The following is a 20,864-nucleotide window of genomic DNA, read 5'->3' on the forward strand; positions in this document are numbered from 1 at the left end:
GGGTGAGATCTTGCGTGGAGCCCCAGATCGAGGGAGATTATCAGTGGACTTGTATGTCTTCCATTTCCTAACAATTGCTCCCACAGTTGATTTCTTCAAACCAAGCTGCTTACCTATTGCAGATTCAGTCTTCCCAGCCAGGTGCAGGTCTACAATTTTGTTTCTGGTGTCCTTTGACAGCTCTTTGGTCTTGGCCATAGTGGAGCTTGGAGTGTGACTGTTTGAGGTTGTGGACAAGTGTCTTTTATACTGATAACAAGTTCAAACAGGTGCCATTAATACAGGTAACGAGTGGAGGACAGAGGAGCCTCTTAAAGAAGAAGTTACAGGTCTGTGAGAGCCAGAAATCTTGCTTGTTGGTAGGTGACCAAATACTTATTTTCCACCATAATTTGCAAATAAATTCATTAAAAATCCAACAATGTGATTTTCTGGATTTTTTTTCTCAATTTGTCTGTCATAGTTGACGTGTACCTATGATGAAAATTACAGGCCTCTCTCATCTTTTTAAGTGGGAGAACTTGCACAACTGGTGGCTGACTAAATACTTTTTTTCCCCACTGTATATGTGTAAATCACATGTGTGCTTGTCAGTGTGTTTTGTGTGTGTGTTATATGTTTTGTGTATGTGGGTCGTTTGTTTGGTTGCTAATACACTATAAACAAACATATGTGGACACCCCTTCAAATCAGTGGATTAGGCTATTTCAGCCACACCCGTTGCTGACAGGTGAATAAAATCGAGCACACAGCCATGCAATCTCCATAGACAAACATTAGCAGCAGAATGGCCTTACTGAAGAGATCAATGACTTTCAAAGTGGCACTGTCATAGGATGCCACCTTTCCAACAAGTCAGTTTGTCAAATTTCTGCCCTGCTAGTGCTGCCCCGGTCAACTGTAAGTGCTGTTATTGTGAAGTGGAAACATCTAGGAGCAACAACAGCGCAGGCTCGAAGTGGTAGGCCACAAAAGCTCACAGAACGGGACCGGCGAGTGCTGAAGCGTGTAGCGCGTAAAAATCGTCTTTCCTCGGTTGCAACACTCACTACCAAGTTCCAAACTGCCTCTGGAAGCAACATCAGCACATTAACTGTTTGTTGGAAACTTCATGAAATGGGTTTCCATGGCCGAGCTGCTGCACACAACCCTAAGATCACCATGCGCAATGCCAAGCGTCAGCTGAAGTGTTGTAAAGCTCGCCGCCATTGGACTTTGGAGCAGTGGAAACGCGTTCTCTGGAGTGATGAATCACGCTTCACCATCTGGCAGTCTGACAGACGAATCTGGGTTTGGTGGATGCCAGGAGAACACTACCTGCCCCAATGCATAGTGTCAACTGTAAATTTCGGTGGAGGAGGAATAATGGTCTGGGGCTGTTTTTCTTGGTTCGGGCTAGGCGTCTTAGTTCCAGTGAAGGGAAATCTTAACGCTACAGCATACATTGACATTCTAGACAATTCTGTGCTTCCAACTTTGTGGTAACAGTTTAGGGAAGGCCTTTCCTGTTTCAGCATGACAGAAGAGTGGATGCTGTTATAGCAGTAAAGGGGGGACCAACTCCATATTAATGCCCATGATTTTGGAATGAGATGTTCGTCAAGCAGGTGTCCACATACTTTTGGTCATGTAGTGTGAGTGTGTGTGTCCATTCATCAGACAGTCCTCTCTTCCCCCACATCTTCTGTAAAGATAAAAAAGAGAAGTGGATGTCTTCCAGGTGACCCTGTTTTAAAATGGCAGCCTGGTTACCATGGAGACAGTCCATTAATAGCCCTGGTGCCGACAGGATGTGATCCGGGGTCACAGACTGTGGTGTGTGTGTGTTGTGAGTGTGTTGTGTGTGTGCATGTTTGTCTCTGTGTGTGTGTGTGTATGTGTGTGTGTGTGTGTGTCTGTGTGTGTCTGTGTGTGCGTGTGGCATGGAGCGATACAACAGGTCACTCATGACTCACAGACGCCAGACACACAGGGGAGTGTGTGTGAGTGTTTTTGTGTGAGGATGACTGCATTAGGGTATGACGTGTTAGAGCATGCATTTGAAAGTGTGAGCTGTGTATGTTTGCGTGAGGGTGTGTGTGCGTGTATGCATGTAAAGGTGTGTGTGTGAGTGGGAGTGCATCCAAATGTGTGGACTGTATGTGTATGTTTGTGCATCTGAGTATGCATTGCATAGCTAGCTGGATAAACTAAGTTAGTCTATTCCTAGAAAACATTGAACCGCTGTAGTTTACAACAATTATAGTTTCTGAGGTGGAAGTTGGGAGAGTTATATTTGGGTGTTGTGGTGAGGGAGGCCCCGCTCTCTCCTTTCCCAGATGTTTAGTTCATTTCATTCCGATCTCCTTTGCATTATTGTAGCCATTTTCTGTAGCCTGTCAACTATGCCTCTGTCTATCCCTGTTCTCTCCTCTCCGCACAGGCTATACCAACGCCTCACACCGCGTGGCTGCTGCATCTCTAACCTGGTGGTCGCACGCACCACCCACGTGGAGTTCCAGGTCTCAGGCAGCCTCTGGAACTGCCGTTCTGCTGCCAACAAGGCAGAGTTCATCTCAGCCTATGCTACCCTCCAGTCCCTCGACTTCTTGGCGCTGACGGAAACATGGATTACCACTGAAAACACTGCTACTCCTACTGCTCTCTCCTCGTCTGACCATGTGTTCTCGCATACCCCGAGAGCATCTAGTCAGCGGGGTGGTGGCACAGGAATCCTCATCTCTCCCAAGTGGACATTCTCTATTTTTCCCCTGACCCATCTGTCTATCTCCTCATTTGAATTCCATGCTGTCACAGTCACTAGCCCATTTAAGCTTAATATCCTTGTCATTTATCGCCCTCCAGGTTCCCTTGGAGAGTTCATCAATGAGCTTGACGCCTTGATAAGTTCCTTTCCTGAGGATGGCTCACCCCTCACAGTTCTGGGGGACTTCAACCTCCCTACGTCTACCTTTGACTCATTTCTCTCTGCCTCCTTCTTTCCACTCTTCTCCTCTTTTGACCTCACCCTCTCACCGTCCCCCCCTTCTCACAAGGCAGGCAATACGCTTGACCTCATCTTTACTAGATGCTGTTCTTCTACTAATCTCACTGCAACTCCCCTCCATGTCTCCGACCACTACTTTGTATCCTTTTCTCTCTCGCTCTCCTCCAACACTACTCACTCTGCCCCTACTCAGATGGTAATGCGCCGTCGCAACCTTCGCTCTCTCTCTCCCGCTACTCTCTCCTCTTCCATCCTATCATCTCTTCCCTCTGCTCAATCCTTCTCCCTCCTATCTCCTGATTCTGCCTCCTCAACCCTCCTCTCCTCCCTTTCTGCATCCTTTGACTCTCTATGTCCCCTATCCTCCCGGCCGGCTCGGTCCTCCCCTCCAGCTCCGTGGCTTGATGACTCATTGCGGAAATGGAGGAAAACTAGACTCCCTTTCGGACCTGGCATCTTTTCACTCCATCCTCTCTACATTTTCTTCATCTGTTTCTGCTGCTAAAGCCACTTTCTACCACTCTAAATTCCAAGCATCTGCCTCTAACCCTAGGAAGCTCTTTGCCACTGTCACGGATGCCACCGAGGCTGCTCCTCCTCCTTGCTCAGGCAGGCTTCGGCGTTCGTCGTCCCCGGAGTACTAGCTACTACCGCTTGATGTTTTCGATGTTTGTTTTGTCATGTCTAGTTGGTGCACCTGTTTCGTATTCTGTATTGATTATGTCACCTATAAGTTCCCCTGTGTTATGTTTGCATTTGTGTGTTATTGTCCTCTTGTCTTGAATGTATAGGTTCGGTACCTTGGCTATTCGTGTTGTTTTACGCACTCCGCGTATTTGTTCGCCTCTAGTGTTTTGAGGCCGTTTATTTTGTGTACCTATAGAGTTTATTAGTAAAGTCGTCCTGACTTATCCTCTGTGTCCTGCGCTTGACTTCACCACCGCATCCACATCAGCACTCTTGACAGAATAACACACCACCTATGGAGTCAGCAGGAGCAGCGGCGGTGACCGAGTCACTGGAGGATCGGGTCAGCAGCCAGGACGCCATGATCCAGCGACTCGGCTCCGCCATGCAAGACGTCATGGACACCCTGCGCCGATGGGAAAGAGGAGGCTTGCCCACACCTCCTCCTACCTTACCACCACCATCGGCCAGCCCCATCATACCAGCTCCAGAGTCCAGTGGGATTCGGCTCTCGCTCCCGAGGGCATATGATGGCACCGCAGCCGGGTGTCAGGGGTTCCTCCTTCAGGTGGAACTCTACCTGGCAACCATACACCCGGCGCCCTCGGGATACGAGAGCGTTTCCGCCCTCATCTCCTGTCTCTCCGGCAAGGCTTTGGAGTGGGCCAATGCCGAATGGAGGGGAATAGACGCCGCCACCATCAGCTACGCGGAGTTCTCCCGCCGCTTCAGGGCTGTTTTCGATCATCCCCCAGAGGGTAAAGCGACGGGGGAGCGTCTGTTCCACCTCCGACAGGGGAAGAGGAGCGCACAGGAGTTCGCCCTGGACTTCCGGACTCTAGCGGCGGATGCGGGGTGGAATGAGAGGGCCCTCATCGACCACTATCGGTGCAGCCTGCGAGAGGACGTTCGACGAGAGTTGGCCTGCAGGGACACCAATCTAACCTTCGACCAGATGGTGGACATGTCAATCCGTCTGGATACCCTGCTGGCTACCCGCGGACGTCCGGAGTTGGGGCCGTCCATTCCATCCCCCAGCACCTCCAAGCCGAGCCCTATGGAGCTCGGAGAGAGATCCGGAGGGAGGCCGTCTCCTGCACCAACTGTGGTCGTAGAGGACACACTGCGGTACGGTGCTGGGGAGGGCCTCCAGGGGATCGAGGTAACAGGTCACGCACTGGGGAGTCATTCCAGGTGAGTAGGCACCCAACTCACCCAGAGCTCTCTGTTGTTCACCTGTGTATACCAGTAATATTTCCCCAGGTTGCATCTCATTCCCAGTATAAGGCGCTAGTCGATTCAGGCGCAGCTGGGAATTTTATTGATCGTAATTTTTGTGTTAAGTTAGGGATTCCCCGCCTACCAGTAGATGTGCCTTTCCCTATTCATGCCCTAGATAGCCATCCGTTGGGATCTGGGTTGATTAGGGAGGTCACAGCGCCACTAAAGATGAAGGCGCAGGGGGGTCATGAGGAGATCATTCAGTTATATCTGATCGACTCTCCTGCGTATCCCGTGGTACTGGGGCTTCCTTGGTTAATCGCCCATGACCCCACCATTTCGTGGCAACAGAGGGCTCTCAAGGAGTGGTCTGACCAAATCAAATCAAATCAAATTTTATTGGTCACATGCGCCGAATACAACAGGTGCAGACATTACAGTGAAATGCTTACTTACAGCCCTTAACCAACAGTGCATTTATTTTAAACAAAAAAGTAAGAATAAAACAACAACAAAAAAGTGTTGAGAAAAAAAAGAGCAGAAGTAAAAAATAAAGTGACAGTAGGGAGGCTATATATACACAATAGAATAAAGTGACAGTAGGGAGGCTATATATACAGGGGGGTACCGTTGCATAGTCAATGTGCGGGGGCACCGGCTAGTTGAGGTAATATGTACATGTGGGTAGAGTTAAAGTGACTATGCATAAATACTTAACAGAGTAGCAGCAGCGTAAAAAGGATGGGGTGGGGGGGCAGTGCAAATAGTCCGGGTAGCCATGATTAGCTGTTCAGGAGTCTTATGGCTTGGGGGTAGAAGCTGTTGAGAAGTCTTTTGGACCTAGACTTGGCACTCCGGTACCGCTTGCCGTGCGGTAGCAGAGAGAACAGTCTATGACTAGGGTGACTGGAGTCTTTGACAATTTTGAGGGCCTTCCTCTGACACCGCCTGGTATAGAGGTCCTGGATGGCAGGGAGCTTTGCCCCAGTGATGTACTGGGCCGTACGCACTACCCTCTGTAGTGCCTTGCGGTCAGAGGCCAAGCAGTTGCCATACCAGGCGGTGATGCAACCAGTCAGGATGCTCTCGATGGTGCAGCTGTAGAATTTTTTGAGGATCTGAGGACCCATGCCAAATCTTTTTAGTCTCCTGAGGGGGAATAGGCTTTGTCGTGCCCTCTTCACGACTGTCTTGGTGTGTTTGGACCATGATAGTTCGTTGGTGATGTGGACACCAAGGAACTTGAAGCTCTCAACCTGTTCCACTACAGCCCCGTCGATGAGAATGGGGGCGTGCTCAGTCCTCTTTTTTTTCCTGTAGTCCACAATCATCTCCTTTGTCTTGGTCACGTTGAGGGAGAGGTTGTTGTCCTGGCACCACACGGCCAGATCTCTGACCTCCTCCCTATAGGCTGTCTCATCGTTGTCGGTGATCAGGCCTACCACTGTTGTGTCGTCGGCAAACTTAATGATGGTGTTGGAGTCGTGCCTGGCCATGCAGTCATGGGTGAACAGAGAGTTCAGGAGGGGACTGAGCACGCACCCCTGAGGGGCCCCCGTGTTGAGGATCAGTGTGGCAGATGTGTTGTTACCTACCCTTACCACCTGGGGGCGGCCCGTCAGGAAGTCCAGGATCCAGTTGCAGAGGGAGGTGTTTAGTCCCAGGTTCCTTAGCTTAGTGATGAGCTTTGAGGGCACTATGGTGTTGAATGCTGAGCTGTAGTCAATGAATAGCATTCTCACGTAGGTGTTCCTCTTGTCCAGGTGGGAAAGGGCATTGTGGAGTGCGATAGAGATTGCATCATCTGTGGATCTGTTGGGGCGGTATGCAAATTGGAGTGGGTCTAGGGTTTCTGGGATTATGCTGTTGATGTGAGCCATGACCAGTCTTTCAAAGCACTTCATGGCTACAGACGTCAGTGCCACGGGTCGGTAGTCATTTAGGCAGGTTATCTTAGAGTTCTTGGGCACGGGGACTATGGTGGTCTGCTTGAAACATGTTGGTATTACAGACTCAGTCAGGGACATGTTGAAAATGTCAGTGAAGACACTTGCCAGTTGGTCAGCACATGCTCGGAGTACACGTCCTGGTAATCCGTCTGGCCCTGCGGCCTTGTGAATGTTGACCTGCTTAAAAGTCTTACTCACATCGGCTACGGAGAGCGTGATCACATAGTCGTCCGGAACAGCTGGTGCTCTCATGCATGCTTCAGTGTTGCTTGCCTCGAAGCGAGCATAGAAGTGGTTTAGCTCGTCTGGTAGGCTTGTGTCACTGGGCAGCTCGCGGCTGTGCTTCCCTTTGTAGTCTGTAATAGTTTTCAAGCCCTGCCACATCCGACGAGCGTCAGAGCCAGTGTAGTATGATTCAATCTTAGACCTGTATTGACTCTTTGCCTGTTTGATGGTTCGTCGGAGGTCATAGCGGGATTTCTTATAAGCGTCCGGGTTAGAGTCCCGTTCCTTGAAAGCGGCAGCTCTACCCTTTAGCTCAGTGCGGATGTTTCCTGTAATCCATGGCTTCTGGTTGGGGTATGTACGTACGGTCACTGTGGGGACGACATCATCGATGCACTTATTGATGAAGCCAGTGACTGATGTGGTGTACTCCTCAATGCTGTCTGAAGAATCCCTGAACATGTTCCAGTCTGTGCTAGCAAAACAGTCCTGTAGCTTAGCATCTGCGTCATCTGACCACTTTTTTATTAGCCGAGTCACTGGTGCTTCCTGCTTCAGTTTTTGCTTATAAGCAGGAATCAGGAGGATAGAGTTATGGTCAGATTTGCCAAATGGAGGGCGAGGGAGAGCTTTGTATGCGTCTCTGTGTGTGGAGTAAAGGTGGTCTAGAGTTTTTTCCCCTCTGGTTGCACATTTAACATGCTGGTAGAAATGAGGTAGAACGGATTTAAGTTTCCCTGCATTAAAGTCCCCTGCTACTAGGAGCGCTGCATCTGGATGAGCGTTTTCCTGTTGATTAATGGCCTTGTACAACTCATTCAGTGCAATCTTAATGCCAGCATTGGTTTGTGGTGGTAAATAGACAGCTATGAAAAGTATAGATGAAAACTCTCTTGGTAAATAGTGTGGTCTACAGCTTATCATAAGATACTCTACCTCAGGCGAGCAAAACCTTGAGACTTCCTTAGTATTTGATTTTGTGCACCAGCTGTTGTTTACAAAAATACAGAGACCGCCACCCCTCGTCTTACCCGAGTCTGCCGTTCTGTCCTGCCGATGTAGCGTATAGCCTGCTAGCTGAATGTTGTCATTGTTGTCATTCAGCCACGACTCCGTGAAACATAAGATATTACAGTTTTTAATGTCCCGTTGGTAGGATAACCGTAATCTTAAATCGTCCATTTTATTATCCAAAGCTTGAACGTTGGCTAATAGGATTGATGGGAGAGGCAGTTTACTCGTTCGCCGTCGGATCTTTACAAGGCACCCCGACCTACGTCCACGGTATCTCCGTCTCTTCCTCACGCGAATGACGGGGATCTGGGCCTTGTCTGGAGTCTGTAGAATATCCTTCGCGAACGCCTCGTTGAAAAAAAAGTGTTCGTCCAACGCGAGGTGAGTAATCGCTGTCCTGATATCCAGAAGCTCTCTTTGGTTATAAGAGACGATGGCATAAACATTATGTACAAAATAAATTACAAATAACGCGGAAAAACACACATAATAGTACAATTGGTTAGAGGGCTGTAAAACGGCAGCCATCTTCTTCCGGCGCTGTCGTGTGTGAACCAGTGTGAACCAGTGTGTTGGGCGATGTCTAGGTGTTTCCGTAGGGTCGACCACGGTGGAAAGTCCGAACCAATTGCCCGCACTGCACATTCCTCCTGAGTATGATGATTTGGCACTCGTGTTCAGCAAGACTAGGGCGACGCGATTTCCACCTCATAGACAGGGGGATTGTGCGATAGACCTCCAGGCAGGTGCTGCACTTCCACGTAGTCATGTGTATCCTCTGTCTCAAGAGGAGAAGGTAGCCGAGTCATACATAGCCGAGTCTCTGAGACAGGGATGCATACGGCCCTCCACTTCCCCTGCGTCCTCGAGTTTCTTTTTTGTGAAGAAGAAGGATGGAGGGTTGTGCCCGTGTATTGATTACCGTACTCTCAATCAGATCACTGTGAAATACAGTTATCCACTCCCTCTGATTGCGAGTATGACGGAATCAATACACGGAGCGCGTTTCTTCACAAAACTGGATCTCAGGAGCGCCTACAACTTGGTGCGCATTAGGGAGGGAGATGAATGGAAGACAGCATTTAGTACCACCTCGGGTCACTATGAGTATCTCGTCATGCCATACGGGTTAATGAATGCTCCTTCAGTCTTCCAATCCTTTGTGGCCGAGATCTTCCGGGATTTGCATGGGCAGGGTGTAGTAGTGTATATTGACGACATACTAGTGTACTCTTCTACACGAGCCGAGCATGTAGCCCTGGTGCGTCGAGTGTTGGGTAGGCTGTTGGAGCATGACTTGTATGTCAAGGCAGAGAAATGTCTGTTTTTCCAGGAGTCCATCTCCTTCCTGGGCCATCGATTGTCCGCGTCAGGGGTGGAGATGGAGATTGACCGCATTTCAGCCGTGCGTAATTGGCAGACTCCAACCACGGTTAAGGAGGTGCAGCAGTTTTTGGGTTTTGCCAATTACTACCGGAGGTTTATCCGGGGTTTTGGACAGGTAGCAGTTCCCATCACCTCCCTGCTGAAGGGGGGCCAGCTGAGGCGGACAGGGCGTTTGGTAAACTGAAGGACCTGTTCACCTCTGCTCCGGTGTTGGCGCATCCGGATCCCGCTTTAGCGTTCCAGGTGGAGGTGTACGTGTCAGAGGCCGGTATTGGGGCTGTACTGTCTCAACGCTCAGGCACGCCCCCTAAACTCCGGCCCTGCGCTTTTTACTCTAAGAAGCTCAGCCCGGCGTAACGTAATTATGACGTGGGGGACAGGGAGCTGCTAGCCGTGGTTCAAGCCCTAAAGGTGTGGAGGCATTGGCTTGAGGGGGCTCAACACCCTTTTCTCATTCTGACTGACATCGTAACCTGGAGTCCATCCGGGCAGCTAGGAGACTGAACCCTCATCAGGCTAGGTGGACCATGTTTCTGGCCCGGTTTGTGTTTAAGCTCACTTACATCCCAGGATCCCAGAACGGTAAGGCAGACGCCCTGTCCCGGCGATATGACACAGAGGAGAGGTCCATTGAGCCCACTCCCATACTGCCGGAGTCTTGTCTGGTGGCACCGGTGGTGTGGGAGGTCGATGCGGAAATCGAGCGGGCGTTACGCACCGACCCTACTCCTCCGGAGTGTCCAGTGGGGCGGACGTACGTTCCGCTCGAGATTCGTGATCGTCTCATATATTGTTCTCATACGTCACCCTCCTCTGGACACCCTGGTATTGGCCGGACAGTGCACTGCCTTAGCGAAAAGTACTGGTGGCCAACCTTGGCTAAGGACGTGAGGGTTTATGTCTCCTCCTGCTCGGTGTGCGCTCAGTGTAAGGCACCTAGACACCTGCCCAGGGGGAAGTTACAACCCCTACCCGTTCCACAACGGCCGTGGTCTCACCTCTCGGTAGACTTTGTCACGGACCTTCCCCCCTCCCAGGGGAATACCACCATTCTGGTCGTTGTGGATCGGTTCTCTAAAGCCTGTCGTCTCATCCCAATGCCGGGTCTCCCTACTACCCTACAGACTGCTGAGGCTTTGTTTACCCACGTCTTCCGGCACTACGGGGTACCCGAGGATATAGTGTCTGATCGGGTTCCCCAATTCACCTCTAGAGTCTGGAGGGCGTTCATGGAACGCTTGGGGGTCTTGGTTAGCCTTACCTCAGGTTTCCACCCTGAGAGTAATGGGCAGGTGGAGAGAGTGAACCAGGATGTGGGTAGGCTTCTGAGATCATATTGCCAGGACCGGCAGGAGGAGTGGTCGGGTATATCCCCTGGGCGGAGATTGCCCAGAACTCTCTTCGCCATTCCTCTACTAATCTGACCCCTTTCCAGTGTGTGTTGGGGTATCAGCCGGTTCTGGCACCATGGCATCAGAGCCAGATCGAGGCTCTTGCGGTGGATGAGTGGTTTCGGCGCTCGGAGGAGACATGGAACGCTGCGCATGTACATCTGCAGCGGGCTATCCGTAGGCAGAAGGCGAGCGCCAATCTCCACCGCAGTGAGGGTCCAGTGTACGCACCTGGAGATCGAGTCTGGCTCTCGACTCGAAACCTGCCCCTTCGCCTGCCCTGCCGGAAGCTGGATCGGCGGTTTGTGGGGCCATTTAAAGTCCTGAGGAGATTGAACGAGGTATGTTACAGGTTACAACTGCCTAATGATTATCACATTAACCCCTCGTTCCATGTGTCTCTCCTCAGGCCGGTGGTAGCTGGTCCACTCCAGGACAGTGAGATACGGGAGACTCCTCCGCCCCCACTGGACATCGAGGGGGCTCCGGCGTACTCTGTCCGGTCCATCGTGGATTCGAGACGTCGGATGGGGGGTCTGCAGTATCTCGTGGAGTGGGAGGGGTACGGTCCGGAGGAACGGTGCTGGGTGCCTAGGAGGGACATTTTAGATCCCTCCCTCCTGACGGAGTTCCACCGGAGTCATCCCACGCGCCCTGCTCCGTGTCCTCCTGGCCGTCCCCGAGGCCGGGGTCGGCGCACGGCTGGGGCCGCGCGTTAAGGGGGGGGGGGTACTCTCACGGATGCCGCTGAGGCTGCTCCTCCTCCTTGCTCGGGCAGGCTTCGGCGTTCGTCGTCCCCGGAGTACTAGCTACTACCGCTTGATGTTTTCGATGTTTGTTTTGTCATGTCTAGTTGGTGCACCTGTTTCGTATTCTGTATTGATTATGTCACCTATAAGTTCCCCTGTTTTATGTTTGCATTTGTGTGTTATTGTCCTCTTGTCTTGAATGTATAGGTTCGGTACCTTGGCTATTCGTGTTGTTTTACGCACTCCGCGTATTTGTTCGCCTCTAGTGTTTTGAGGCCGTTTATTTTGTGTACCTATAGAGTTTATTAGTAAAGTCGTCTTGACTTATCCTCTGTGTCCTGCGCTTGACTTCACCACCGCATCCACATCAGCACTCTTGACAGCCACCCTCTCCTCCCTGCTGAATCCTCCTCCCCCTCCCCCCTCCTCCCTCTCTGTGGATGACTTCGTCAACCATTTTGAAAAGAAGGTTGACGACATCCGATCCTCGTTTGTTAAGTCAAATGACACTGCTGGTCCTGCTCACACTGCCCTACCCTATGCTTTGACTTCTTTCTCCCCTCTCTCTCCAGATAAAATCTTGCGACTTGTGACGGCCGGCCGCCCAACAACCTGCCCGCTTGACCCTATTCTCTCCTCTCTTCTCCAGACCATCTCCGGTGACCTTCTCCCTTACCTCACCTCGCTCATCAATTCATCCTTGACCGCTGGCTATGTCCCTTCCGTCTTCAAGAGAACGAGAGTTGCACCCCTTCTCAAAAAACCCTCGGATGTCAACAACTACAGACCAGTAAGTCGCTCCTACCAGGTGGCGTGGCGAGAAGCTGTCTCCGCACCACGTGCTCTCACCACTGGTGTCCCCCAGGGCTCAGTTCTAGGCCCTCTCCTATTCTCGCTATACACGAAGTCACTTGGCTCTGTCATATCCTCACATGGCCTCTCCTATCATTGCTACGCAGACGACACACAACTAATCTTCTCCTTTCCCCCTTCTGATAACCAGGTGGTGAATCACATCTCTGCATGTCTGGCAAACATATCAGTGTGGATGACGGATCACCACCTCAAGCTGAACCTTGGCAAGACGGAGCTGCCCTTCCTCCCGGGGAAGGACTGCCCGTTCCATGATCTCGCCATCACGGTTGACAACTCCGTTGTGTCCTCCTCCCAGAGTGCGAAGAGCCTTGGCGTGACCCTGGACAACACCCTGTCGTTCTCCGCTAACATCAAGGCGGTGAGCCGATCCTGTAGGTTCATGCTCTACGTCATTCGGAGAGTACGACCCTGCCTTACACAGGAAGCGGCACAGGTCCTAATCCAGGCACTTGTCATCTCCCGTCTGGATTACTGCAACTCACTGTTGGCTGGGCTCCCTGCCTGTGCCATTAAACCCCTACAACTCATCCAGAATGCCGCAGTCCGTCTGGTGTTCAACCTTCCCAAGTTCTCTCATGTCACCCCGCTCCTCCGCACACTCCACTGGCTTCCAGTTGAAGCTCGCATCTGCTACAAGACCATGGTGCTTGCCTACGGAGCTGTGAGGGGAACGGCACCTCCGTACCTTCAGGCTCTGATCAGTCCCTATACCCAAATGAGGGCATTGCGTTCATCCACCTCTGGCCTGCTGGCCCCCCTACCTCTGCGGAAGCACAGTTCCCGCTCAGCACAGTCAAAACTGTTCGCTGCTCTGGCACCCCAATGGTGGAACAAGCTCCCTCACGACGCCAGGACAGCGGAGTCACTCACCACCTTCCGGAAACACTTGAAACCCCACCTCTTTAAGCAATACCTGGGATAGGATAAAGTAATCCTTCTACCCCCCCTTACCCCCCCCCCCCCCCCACCCCATTTTTTTTTTTTGGTAAAGTGGTTATCCCACTGACTATAAGGTGAATGCACCAATTTGTAAGTCGCTCTGGAGAAGAGCGTCTGCTAAATGACGTAAATGTAAATGTAATTCTTGTGGGTCAGTGTTGAACATGTGCTTGGTGAGAGCAGAGAGAGGGGTTTGTTAGGTCCATAGCCAAATACTGTAGTGTGATAAAAGCTATGATGCAAGATGGCTTGTCCAACTGTCTACTTCTACCATCTACACTGTGTTAGCGTCTCTAGAGCACTACTCAGAAAACACCATTTCATTTTCCACTTCATATCTTCATCACATATTTGACATTGTCAGTTGTACACAGAGTATACCAAACATTAGGAACAACTTCCTAATATTGAGTTGCACGTTAATCTGTTTCCTCTCCCACTGATTGAAGTGGATTTAACAAGTGACATCAATAAGGGATCATAGTTTTCACCTGGATTCACCTAGTCAGTCTATGTCATGGAAAGAGCAGGTGTTCTTAATGTTTTGTATGCTCAAGGTATACCTGTATAATATATCTGATGGCTCTGTAGGTTATTAGGATATATTATTGCCTTGTCCATGTCTTAGGTGTGTGTTTTTGAACACAGAGAGAGGGGAGTGTGTGCATGTGTTGGTAATGCTGTGAGCTCGTTAGTTAGAAATACTTTGGCTAAATGGGTCCTTGTTCACATAGTTACAGTATCTAGGGCTGTCTCTCTGTATCTCTCACCAACTCCCACTCTACACATATGCACACACACATGCAAACCCACACACATGCAAACCCACACACACGTACACACGCACACACACACACACACACACACACACACACACACACACACACACACACACACACACACACACACAAACACACACAAGATAGATAGAGAGAATTATTAATTCCTGTCCTCCAGAGAGGAGAAAATAACTACATAGAGAACTACATAATATATATAGAGTGTGTATGTGTGCTTGTGATTTTGGCTGTGAGGGCAACAGTGGGGTTTGATGTGCTGACAGTTCAAAGGAACAACGCATGCTGAGCAGCAACAGGGAGAGAGACCTTGTTGTTCTCCACCCTCCTTTTTTCTATCACTCACTTTTTCACTCTCTCTGTGTGCTCTGTGCACAGTGAGGCAGAAGGAAGTGCTTTTTACAGAGGGACTGGAGTGTATGATAATGACAATGGGAGGGAGGGGGGAGAGAGGAGAGAGAGAGAGAGAGAGAGACAGAGAGAGACAGAGAGAGACAGAGAGAGACAGAGAGAGAGAGAGAGAGAGAGAGAGAGAGAGAGAGAGAGAGAGAGAGAGAGAGAGAGAGAGAGAGACAGAGAGAGACAGAGAGAGACAAAGATTGCTTTGGCAATGTAAACATATGTTTCCCATGCCAATAAAGCATCTATGAACTGCATTGAGAGAGAGAGAGAGAGAGAGCAAGGAGGAGGAGGAGGAGGAGGAGGAGAAGGAAGAGGAGGAGGACTGCGCCTACTGACCGAGCAGAGAGTGGTTATAGGGATGCGGATGGGCAATTGAAGGGATAGGAGGCACAGGTACTTTATGGCCTTTTTCCCATTCCATCGTTTCATCCTCCACTCTCTACCTCTCTTTACTTCTCAAGTGTATCCACCACACACTGCCCTAGCTGTCACTCTGGCTGTGTGTGTGTTTAGATAGCTGTCCAGCCTGATCACTAGAAATTGATTTTGGATGTATGAAAATGTAATGCGAACGTCAATATATGCCTTCCTCGGCTCTCACAAAAAAATGAAAAACGATTGCCCAGCATTCGTGATGCTCGGAGCTGGAGTGCACAGTTCACAATGCTCTAGCAAGCTGTGAGAATACTTGATGACAGTGCTTTGTGCATTGCTTTTCATTATTTTGTTTTAAGCCTTCCCCAATCTTAGCCCTAACCCTAACCACTCGGAATTACAGTTTTTTTGGATTGCTTACACACTAAAATTAAAAGTAGTATACTATTAGCAAAACCTTACACTCAAGAAGCAAAACATCAGCCCATATTTGCACAACTATAAGCACATTGTCAACCTTACACTTGTTGCAAAACTCTACACACAGTGATTTGCAAAACACTAAACACACTTAACATACATTACACACAAAAATCTATCATGAAGTCACGTCCTTGCAATACCAAAGCACTGACTGTCAAATTACCACACCGTCCAACCAATTGGTTCAACACAGTCATCAGGTGTGCAAACACTCGTTTGCTTAATTGTAGACACACCAATCAGGTGTATAAGCACTATAAAAAGCAGCAGGTGAGTTCATCGGTCTTCAAGCACAATGGAAAGAGTCAGAGAAAGAGTAAGACGAGGAGGAGGAGGAGGAGGACGACGACGAGGAGAACGAGGAGGACGAGGAGGAGAACGAGGAGGAGGAGGAGGAGGAGGAGGAAGGGGAGGAAGAGGAGGAAGAGGAAGAGGAAGAGGAAGAGGAAGACAAGAAGGTGCTCAAAAAAGAGGACCGAATCTGACAAATGAGATCCGCGCAACACTGGTTGACCACATTGTCAACCACGGCCTGACGCTGAGGGAGGCTGGACTGCGAGTACAGCCAAATCTAAGCCGATATACAGTGGCAAGTGTGATGAGAACATTTCGACTGGAAAATAGGTATTGTAAAAATATCAGCATATCAAAAACATCTGCACGGTTTCAGTAACTGCTTACAGTACTATATTCTATGCACTATCAGCACTTCTGTTACCTTTTCCTGTGAAATTACTGTACTATTGTATACTGTTTTTTTTTCTACATAGGATTGAGGGTCAGGGACGACAAGGGGGAAGGCCTCCTATGTTCACAGAACAGCAAGAGAGGGAGATAGTAAACATGGTTTTGGCCAACAATGCTATAACACTCAAGCAGCTCCAAGCTAACATTGTCAATAACCACGCCATTTTCAACGATATCCATCAGGTCTCAACATCAACACTGGCACGCATCCTAAAAAAAAAACATATTCAAATGAAGCAAATTTATCGAGTGCCTTTCGAGCGCAATTCCGAAAGGGTGAAACGACTGCGGCATGATTATGCAGAGGTATGTATTCACTTTAGCAGTGTGATCTTGCATACTGTCTCATAATCTTTTACTGTACTGTAATATGTATACTAGATCTACACTGAACTACACAATTTTGCCTGACACTGTTTTTCAGAGAGTTTTACGAATGGATGGAGAGGAGATCCAGCATGAGTTCATTTACGTAGATGAGGCTGGGTTCAACCTGACGAGAACACGAAGGAGGGGAAGAAACATCATTGGCCACAGGGCTATAGTCAATGTCCCAGGGCAACGTGGGGGTAATATAACACTCTGTGCAGCCATTACACAGAATGGGGTCCTCCACCGCCATGCCCATATGGGCCCTTACAACACAGCACTCATACTTACATTCTTGGACCAATTGCACAACATAACAGCAGCAAATCAAATCGATCATATGCAATACATTGTTGTCTGGGACAATGTGTCTTTCCACCGCTCTGCTCTGGTTCAGAACTGGTTTCAGCAACATCCACATTTCACCGTCCTATATCTTCCACCATACTCTCCATTCCTCAACCCTATAGAATAGTTTTTGTCGGCATGGCGGTGGAAGGTATATGATCTCCGTCTCCAGGCTGAGGTACCCCTCATCCAAGCCATGGAGGAGGCCTGTGACCAGATGGAGGTAGCAGCAATGCAAGGATGGATTCGTCATTCAAGACGTTTCTTTCCAAGGTGTCTTGCTAATGACAACATTGCCTGCGATGTTGATGAAATTCTCTGGCCAGATCCAGCTAGGCGAAGAGACAATGTCTAGTTATTTATTTTTATTTTTTTTGAACTTACAATACGTAAAGTGACGTTTGGTTACAGTATTATGAATCTCCATGTCAACATTTTGGGCGTGTTGAGAAATAAATGAGTTTCTTCAGTCTGCAACATTGGTCTTGTGTAGTGTTTGGTGAATTTACATTATATTTGTACTTTGTTGAGAGTAGCCTACTCTAATCATAGGGAAGTAGAAGTGCTAAAAGTGTTTTAGGTTTATCACAGCAGAGTGTAACTCGTGCAAACAGAGTATAGTAATGTGAAACGTGTGTGTTTCATATGGTAACAAAGTGTGGTTTTTAAAAAGAAGTGTATAGTTTTTACAAGAGTGTTTAATTTTGCAAAGGATCTGTAGTGTTTTGCTAATTGGGTGTGTGGTTGTGCTAATTGTGTGTAGTGTTTTGAAAACACGGGCCCTGTTTTGAAAATCGTGCTTAAGCAATCAAAAAAAACTGTAATACCAAAACTTAGCTCTTTGAGTTACCACGCAGAATGAATGCGTCAAATAGACGTTCATCCATAACACGTCGAATTTGGAAGGGAAACTATTAGATCTTATTGCAGCTATCACCTTGTCTGAGGGGACCGAGGGAAAAGCTCTCCTCCCTGAGTGATGATGAAAGGGTGTGTGTGTGTGTGTGTGTGTGTGTGTGTGTGTGTGTGTGTGTGTGTGTGTGTGTGTGTGTGTGTGTGTGTGTGTGTGTGTGTGTGTGTGTGTGCGCGCGCTGAAGGTTACTTGTGATTCTAATCTCTCCTGATCCATCCTCCTCCACGTATCTTCCTTTTTTCTTCTCTCTCTCCCATTCTTTCCTTCCTCCCATGTCTGTCTGTCACTAAACCTTGGCAACTTCCCTGAAAGCACCTTCACCAAACTGACACGTTGTGTGTGTGTGTGTTTGTGTGTGTGTGTGTGTGTGTGAGCTAATCGAACTGACATTCAAGAAGTAGAATTGTTAATTGGACCCGTTCTGTCATTTCTTGATTTCTTGTTTAGATTTTTGGATTATTTGTGAATTTGTATTGTATTTGCGAGACATTTTACTGCACTGTTGGAGCTAGAAATGTAAGCATTTTTTTCAAAGTTAACCCAAACTTCCATTTAAATCCAATACTATCTGCAGTGATCACTTCCTTTACTAGATAGTTTTTTTTCTATTGTAAACGTATGCCACTCCCTAGACACTGGTTTGCGTCTGGCTGTGCGCTTCTATCTCTCTCTCTCTCTCTCTCTCTCTCTCTCTCTCTCTCTCTCTCTCTCTGTGTGTGTGTGTCTGTATGTGTGCGTGTCTGTGTGTGTGTGTGTGTGTGTCTGTATGAGTGAATGAGTGAATGAGGGATTATGTTGGCGTGTTCGGTGTAAAGTGGAATCCAATAGAAGTATTGATCAGTTCGGGGTTGAGGGCTGGTTTCCAATAGGGGGTGTGGACAGGACAAATGAACTGAACACACACACACACACACACACACACACACACACTGTCTAGCAAAGCTGTCTGATAGTGATTTTGAACCCTGAGCCTTACTCTAGTAGAGAATAATGTGAAGGCAAACCTATTATCAATCAAGGTCTATGTTGAATCAGTTAGTAGATGAAGCATACACACATTTGGTATTTTTCAATCTTTATTTTTTTGAAATGATTGAACAGGTTTTACTTCCAATGCTCGTGCTACATCGTTTCACCTTCCTCAGCTGTATGATTGTAAGACACTCTGGATAAGAGTGTCTGTTGAATGACTGAAATATAAATATGTAATGTAAATACACTGCCGGTCAAAAGTTTGGACACACCTACTCATTCAAGGGTTTGTCTTTATTTTTACTATTTTCTACATTGTAGAATAATAGTGAAGACATCAAAACTATGAAATAACACATATGGAATCATGTAGTAACCAAAAAAGTGTTAAGCAAATCTAAATATATTTTATATTTGAGATTCTTCAAATAGCCACCCTTTGCCTTGATGACAGCTTTGCACACTCCTGGCATTATCTCAACCATCGTTCCTATAACAGCCGAAGATGTAACGTGTTTCAAAACACCACGTAGAGACATCGTCCGCTAAGTGCGCCGTTGGATCATGTGTCCATTCTGAAAGGACCTAAAGGAAGGCAGCACTGCGCTCGGTACAGCTTTCTCTATTCAAATTCTTCCCTTAACATTAGAATTAATTCACAATATGGGTCTGTTTGTATGTGTGTGTGTGTGTGTGGGGGGGGGGGGGGGGGAGAGAAAGCAAGAGAGCGAAAGAGAGAGAGAGAAAGCAAGTGAGAAAGCACAAGCGAAAGAGAGCAAAGGTGAAGGAGAGAGAGTTGTAGTTGAAAGGCTGCCCAAGCTATTGGGCACTGAGAGTGGACACGGCTGTTTCCCAATGGGTATTAAGGATTAAAGCTTTCCTCAGCCAATACACCATATGTCATGCTATCGTCATCACATACACACACAATATTTAGCCGATACACTGTATGGCCAGGCAGGTCACCCGTGATGCAAGTCAGTATTCGACGTCCATCCATGTCTGAGGACGTCGGGAGATTATGTTTAAACTGGCCACTAGGGGCAACAGTGAGCACTGCTACCTTCAAGTACATTTCGGTTTTATTAGGGCATGGTGGATGGGCGTAAGCATCTGCCTCTGAGTCCCAAGGTTGCATGTTTGAATCCAGCAATAGAAAGTTGTTTTTGATATTTTCGCTTTAAGCCTCTCCCAAACCTTAACCCTAATCTTAACCATTTGCAGTTAATACCTAACCTTAACCATTCGGAGTTAATACCTATCCTTAAAAATTCTGAGTTAATGCCTAACCTTAACCTTAAACACTTAGAAATGTGATGTTTGGAACAACTTCGAAATTTGACGTTTGAGAAACATGGATGAACGTCTAATTCTGACGTGAGACTGTGAGAGTTTGTAGGTATGGCATGCAATAATCTGGATGTTGTTGCAATCTTGCAGGCATATGTGAATGGCAAGGACAAACCTAAAGCATCCAGAGAACAGTGTACAATAGCACATTGTACCCTAAGGCACTCTGTTGTTCTGGTAGGTAGACAAATGGGTCAGTTCTATGAAAGCTGTTGGCTGCGTCGATTATGACCTTGGTCTGATGTGTGTTAAATGGAATGGATTGTGTTTCATACGCATACAAATGCACACATAAACACACACAAACGTGCACACACACACACACACGCACACTTCGTTCAGGGATATATGAGAGTTGTTCTTTTACCACATTATTCTTTTTTTAAACTAGGTGAATGTGTGTGTGTTCCAGGGAAGAGCTCACTAAAAGGTGTGAGATAAATCCACACACATATGTAAACAGATAGACAGTTCAATCAGTCTGTGTGCGTGTATGTGTTTGGGGGAGGGGGGTGGTGTGGGGTGCACGCATGTGTGAGTGAGTGTGTCTGGTGTGTGTACATGCATGCAAGCTTGTGTGTGTGCAAGCTTGTGTGTGTGTGTGTGTAGGCGCACGTGGAAGATTGTGTGTGTGTGTGTGTGTGTGTGTGTGAGCGTGCGTGCGTGCAAACGTATATGTCTGTCT

General features: G+C 48.2%; 1 protein-coding gene across 1 annotated transcript in view; it reads right to left on the bottom strand.

Moving 5' to 3' along the window:
• The window catches only part of LOC311139895 (zinc finger matrin-type protein 4-like), a gene marked incomplete at both ends in the record, with an annotated part of 156,977 nt that overhangs the window by 21,499 nt on the left and 114,614 nt on the right, over positions 1-20,864 (bottom strand). The gene's annotated exons all lie outside the window — the stretch shown is intronic.

This window comes from Coregonus lavaretus (genome assembly GCF_964263955.1).
Source record: "Coregonus lavaretus genome assembly, chromosome: 1".
NCBI classification, from domain to species: Eukaryota; Metazoa; Chordata; class Actinopteri; order Salmoniformes; family Salmonidae; genus Coregonus; species Coregonus lavaretus.